At 43.1% G+C, this 6,434-nt stretch overlaps 1 long non-coding RNA gene across 1 annotated transcript in view; it reads left to right on the plus strand.

Annotated features, from left to right (window-relative positions):
- The window catches only part of LOC109288885, a 5,802-nt gene extending 3,578 nt beyond the window's left edge, over positions 1–2,224 (plus strand). Inside the window, exon 3 of the long non-coding RNA XR_002095237.1 lies at positions 2,214–2,224. This is a non-coding gene — a long non-coding RNA (uncharacterized LOC109288885). The remainder of the gene's footprint in view (positions 1–2,213) is intronic.
- Positions 2,225–6,434: the final 4,210 nt, after the last annotated feature.

Raw genomic sequence — 6,434 nt, forward strand, 5'->3', positions numbered from 1 at the left:
TGTGTGTGTGTGTGTGTGTGTGTGTGTGTGTGTGTGTGTGTGTGTGTGTGTGTGTGTGTGTGTGTGTGTGTGTGTGTGTGTGTGTGTGTGTAAGTTTTCTTCCCTGATGGTTAGTAAATATAGGCTCTGGCTGGGTGTTTTCAGACTAGCATATCATTCCTTATGATACATCACTTCATTTTATGATGTCACAAAGCCCTGTAGCACAAAGCTACATAATCCATTCTGCCCTGTTATCAATACCACATTACACTGTTCAAAGCTGAGTCCTTCTTATACCTCCTTACACCAACTGAATCCTCAGGTATCCCAAAGGTACCTCACATTTAGTTAGAAGACAGAGAAAGGGTAAATGCTCCTGCTACTCATTAATATTTTCATTTTCCAGATCACTACAGTCTTGCAGTATTTCTAGTAGGTTGGCACAACTCAACTTTCTGCTTTATTAAAATTTAGATGCACGGCGAATGATGAGACAATTAACAGCAGCCAGGTCGAGAAACAGAAGAGGACAGCTGACCATTACTTCATCTGTTTAGAATAATTTTAAATAGCACAAAAATATGTATAAATTATCGCTTCATTCTTGTATAGCACTTAGCATAATCCCTAACCCTTACTGAAGGCTCTGGGCATTACTGCAGGAAAAGAATAATAGCTTTAAAAGAAAAAAGATAACATGCCATGAAGAAAATGAATTGTGAGGGCATTTGAGGCAGAATAGAAATTGGTGCTATTTGCAATAAGTAAAAGATATTTTTAATTTCACTCTCTTGATGTTCTCTCTCTCTTGTACGTGATACAGTTAATCTTATAGCCAATACAGAGCCAGCGTCTGTCTTCAATTTGTTTCAAATTAAAATTATTTATAGCCCAAAATTGCATTCAAATTTCATCTTATTGGTCAAAGAGAATCACAAGATGTGGAGCCAAGCGTGTTTGAATGAAGTGGCTCATCTACGACCGTGAGAGCAGCTTAGTCATGAAGCCCAGTGCCTGCAATGTTTTCAAGGCTAGATCTTGGGAATCCTCAGGAAATCAACCTTTTTTGTGAGACAATTTATTTCCTGCCTCTTCGATCGCCTCCAAGTGCCGCCTCCTCACAAGTCTCCCGAATTTTCTAATTGAAATGTCAGTGCTAGCGCTGATTCAGTGGCACCAAATGCATCTTGTCTGCCAGCATCACCTTTGGGAGCTAACATTTAAGTGCAACCTTACTGCTGGCAAGGTGCTGCTTGGCAGAAAGAGACAGAGGATTTTGGCAACTATGGGCCGACGTGGATAGCAGGTGTTTTTAATGCCGGCACATCTCTAATTGTAAAACAACAGCAGCACCACAGCTTGAAAAGGGGATGTCATAAATCTCTGGTGCGGGGCCTGCTCCGTGAGCACACAAATTCAGCTACTTGTTAACAACATTGGCTGACAATTGCTCAGCTCCCTTTAAAATGTATGGCAGGAGGTCTCATTCCTAATACGGTAGAGAGAGAGAGAGAGAGAAGACTGGTCCTTTCGTCCACAGGCACAGATCTCCGTGGCATAATTACAGTACCCAATAGAGATGGTGAGGGGCCAGTTTGCAACATCTGTGTGAATAACCTTTCACACCGTGGTGCCAAGATCCCTGAAATGTGCACAGGCCCCCAGGGAGAGCATGTGCAACTCTTCTTCCTCTGCATGGGGTCACGGCTGTGGGATGGCTCCATTGCAGTTGACATCCCCTTCATCTTCAGAGAGGGGGGCTGCATTTTGACTGCATCACACCCTGAACACTAGGAATTAAATCAGGGTCCCATGGATGCCAGTGGAGTTTCTAGGCTTCAGCAGGACCAAAGAACTCACTGTAAAACGATAAGATGACTTATTTTGGCTGCAAAAGCGTTTTCCTGCATGAACTTACAGGCTCCTTTACAAAGTAACTCGGGTACTTTCATCAGACCCACCAGGCTTTAGCCATAGTAAGGGTCTTAGTGGAGAGGATGGATTTTAAGGTCCAGGCTGTTGCTCTTCATCCCCAGCTGGAAGATATCCATTTCACTGAGGACAAGGAACAGGAGTTAAGAGTCACATTTCCTACCTGGCCTGCAATTCAGACTCATTAGGCCAGCAGTGCCACTGACACAAATGTGTGCTCATTAATGAGGAGTCTGTTCAGAGGCAGTTCAGGCATTTCAAGCGCATGCTTTGCTTTCTGCAGGGGCGCACAAGGCAAGCCTGGGGCTGGGCTGGTAGTAACATCTGCACTAGAACTGAGGGAATTCGCAGCGGGGAGAGGACATGGACTCAAAAAAGCAAATATGCAGACACCAAACCAGGAGGAGGAAGGCCAGGTGGATGGGACAATCATAGCAATGGGGGAATGGCAAGAGTTTCACCTTGCAGCCATTCCCCAGGCCATTCTCTTGGGCTGACGAGGTGTTCAGAACGAGCTGGGCTCTTTGCAAAGCGAACGAGCCCAAATGATTTTTTTGTTTGAAGTTATGTCATTGTCCCTGTCCATGCCACGCTTGCCAGCCTGTCAGATCTCAGTATGGGAGCTTAACCCTCAAACTGACATGGTGAAGTTGACTTTTTTTTAATATATATAATAACTGAAGGCAAGTTTGCACCAAAGAAGGGAGGAAGAGGGAACTGCTTATTTGTATGAGGAGCCTCCTTGGGGAATGCTCTCATTCATGTGTATTTTTCTCCCTCTAAAATTAAAATAAGAGGCTGCTGTAAGAATCAGAATCTTTTGCAGTCCTGTCAGAATGTGGCTTTCTAAATATTTTGCTTGAATCCATCAACTGTGACAGTATCGGTGGGGGGAGAAAAACTTCCAGACTTATCAAATCTAAATTCTCTAAGCACTTAAGAAGAGATCCATAGCTGATATAAATCAATGGACGTTCTGTGGGTTTGAATGCAACTAAGATGAACAACATAATTAGCTTTCTGAAGGCTTCCTTTTATTTTTTTTCTTCACTAACAAGCCAAAGAATGAAGCCCTGCAATAGTGTTTCAAAGTTTGTTCTGAGAAGTTAAAAAGTTCTTCTTCTGTTTTATTTCTAAGGGACAATGTGTCCCTTATCCCCAAAGAAGGTATGTGAAAATTGGAAGGATATGTGCAAAGGAAGGGTGAAATCTGCCAAGGAAGTCAAAACCCATAATGCTCCCTATTATAGCAGACTCCAAGACAGAATCCCCTGAAGGAAGAGACTGCATGAAATCAGGAGCTGTTTCTCTGTCAGATGGAAAGAAGATTGACACATACTGTATTTATTAAAATTGCCTAACTAAGCAGCATTAGTCACCCATCATCCATATTTCTTTCCAAAAATGAGAGTGCATACAGTTCTGTAGTCTCCGGAGAAAGCAATTACAATATTAATTTCAGCTAAATGACAACTAGAAAAAAACACTAGCTAGTCTAGGGAGTTCAATGCTCTTACATCCACTTTATGAAGATCACTTCATATACACAGCAGACCACTGAACACCCCTATAATCTTTAAGTAAGATCCCTGGAAGGCACTGTGAGGAGCAATATTGGTGTAGGAGGATATTTCAACAGAAATGAATGTACAAGTCTTATAGTCCGTCAAACTACAAGTTTGTCCATAAAATAGGCCAGATCCCTGAGGATAGCAAACCTCCTCCCCCAATCCCTACCCCCACACAAAGCCACACCCCCACTTCCTTTTAATTTGCATTGAAGTGCCATTAAAACTAATGCTGTTTTATACCTTTCAATGATTGGCCAAGAGAATGCAAAACAAAGGGTTTTGTCTGAAACTTCCTTAAAGCTCACCATGGTACAACCCCATCCTTGAAGGCTCTGCAGGCATGGAAGAAGCCCCCTGAATCTGAGAAATGTGGGAGTTGTCCTAATTTCCATCAGTGTTGAAAGGCCACAGAAAAAAGACGAGAGTGTATAAACAACATGGCATCATAGTGCTATCACCTTGCCTTCCTTTTGTCATTGTACATGTAGAAAAGCAGGGTAGACCTGACACTCAGGGCCACACTACTGAAGGATCACACTTAAATGGTTAGTCCTTGGCTTGGTTAATTTGAATTAAACAGTTATAAAAGTTGAATGACACAAAGTGGCCACACTGCATTGGGGTTGTGGTCCTTGATGGTGATAAGAACACAGTATGTACCAAAGTACAATGCCACAAGCTACACTGTAGACACCGTCCTTTTATTCCCTCAGATGCATGAAAAACCTGCTTAGCTCCAAATACACAGCTGAGAAATATACACTGGGAGCATTTACATGTGAATGTTAATGCAGTGCAATAAACTGGTGCTTATTGCTCCAGAGTTCATTGCTCCTGGGCACGTGTTTACATGTGCACTTGGGATCACAGCACATTCAGCTGGGTTGAAGCAGCCCTGGCTGGCAGGGATCTGGTCATCCAGCCAGCCTAGGGCTGCTCTGACCTGGCTTAATGTGCTGTGGAGAGGCTGGCTAGGGCATGATGGTGCTTCAATGCAGGGGCTAGCCAGCAGGCAGCCCCTGCCCTGAAGCACTCTCATGCCCCAGCTAGCTGGGCAGTGTCTACTAGGGCTGTGCAAAGCTTCAGTCACTGATTCAATTTAGCAGAGATTTGGCCCAATTCAGCAGTCGAATCTCTGAAATCCAAATCAAATCAGGAGACCTTTTAATCTTTCCAAAATTGAATTGGAATTCTCTGAATCGATTTGGAGAGATTCAGAGAGAGTCAATGATTTGGACATAGACAGAGCTTTTAATGTTGTTTCTACATATCTCAGGGTACCAGGCAGCTCATGAATGCTGGGATGGTGGGGTGGATGAGGCGACCCACAGGAGTACGGGGGGGGGGGCATCAGACCCGAAAGTTGACCAAAAGCACCTCCACCGGGGGGACCTCCCCCCACCCCCCAGTTTAGAGACTGGTGCCTCCTGGGTGGGTCTGGGGGGACACCCGGGGTCCCCCCAGCTGATCACTGTGCTCAGTGGCAGACCCAGAAATGGGCTGGAACCCCCCCCCCATTCTTGTGGGATGCTCCATCTGACCCAACATCTCAGCATTCATGAGCTGCACCTGGTACCTTGAGGTATGTAGAAAAAACATTTAAAGCTGTGTCTATGGCCGAATCGCTGATTCTCTGAATCAGTATTGAATCTTCAGGTTCGGACTCATTGATCCGAATCAATGAATCGACTCACTGTCCCCCAATTTGGGCCAAATCTGAATTGAATATGGCTCACTTCACGCACCCTTGGTGTCTACACCTGCTGATGTAGAGTTTTTTACTCCACAGCAGGATAGGACTTGTATTTATTATATTATCCTGCTGCAGAGTAAATTAGTTTACTCCATCCTAATAGGGGCACACAACATTTATTGCACAGCTAATTAGTTTAATGTGCAGTAAATGTCTCATGTAAACACACCCACTGAACAGTGCTCCTGGGAACACTAGCTAGGTCTCTGAGACACTACACTTTATTGACCTGAGTTTGTGTTTTTTAAGTAAACGCCTATCCACAGGGAAGTGTTAGTGTCTTTGAAATAAATGATGAACTCTTTAAAAAAAAATCTGGAGGATTTCCTTTGAGAACTCCATGATCGTATCCCCCAAAGTTATTCTATTCCCAGCCATCATCTTGGTTTCGTCTAAGAGAAAAGTGAACTCCAGTAGTCTCTAAAGAAACATTAAGAGGTTCTTTTTCAAGGGGAACAGCCCCCCACAAAAAAACCACTGTTCTAAGGATTAGTTTATCAATCATTTAAACCTGCACTGGACTCACTCTTTCTCCAGAGAGAATCTAAGGTGACAGGTTTATGAAGTGGGCATGGGTTAGTAAGAGTCTTGCCATTCAAAACATCTGGGATGCTCTACACTGGGAATCTTCAAGAGCAAGTGTTTTACAGAAGGTTTATGATATTTTTAGTCAAAGTGAAAAGAAGTAGAAGTGCTTCTGTGCTTATTTCTCTGCTTGATTTTTCCATTGTCACTTAGCATAATCAAAATGAAGATACTAATACAAGAAAGCAAATTGGAATTGCATCCAATTTCACAAACTTCTGTCTACATCCTCAGATGTGACACACATGACACTCTGACCCCAATTAAGCAGCTTCATCTCCATCCTTCAGCCTAACGAACAAATAGGTAGAATGGGCTACCATATGTTTTGGGTTTCAGTTCATTAAATCCTTCATTGCACCGAACGTTTTAAGAGAGAGTCCCACATAAAATTCACACAAAGCTATATTTTGTGTTATTTGGAAGAATCTTATTAAACACTTCCTCCAAAGAAGGATTCCAACCTCTGAGAATCAGCACGACACTTAAATGAATTATTCATGCAAGGCTCTGCAAGATGGGCAAGTTTTCTGCCAAGACTTGCACAGTGAGGGGTGTTATAAAACTGAAATTGGAATGTGTAGAGAACTGATAGAGAAGATATCAAAAGA

This window comes from Gavialis gangeticus, unplaced genomic scaffold, assembly GCF_001723915.1.
Source record: "Gavialis gangeticus isolate Ggan-Ray unplaced genomic scaffold, GavGan_comp1, whole genome shotgun sequence".
In the NCBI taxonomy this organism is placed as follows: domain Eukaryota; kingdom Metazoa; phylum Chordata; order Crocodylia; family Gavialidae; genus Gavialis; species Gavialis gangeticus.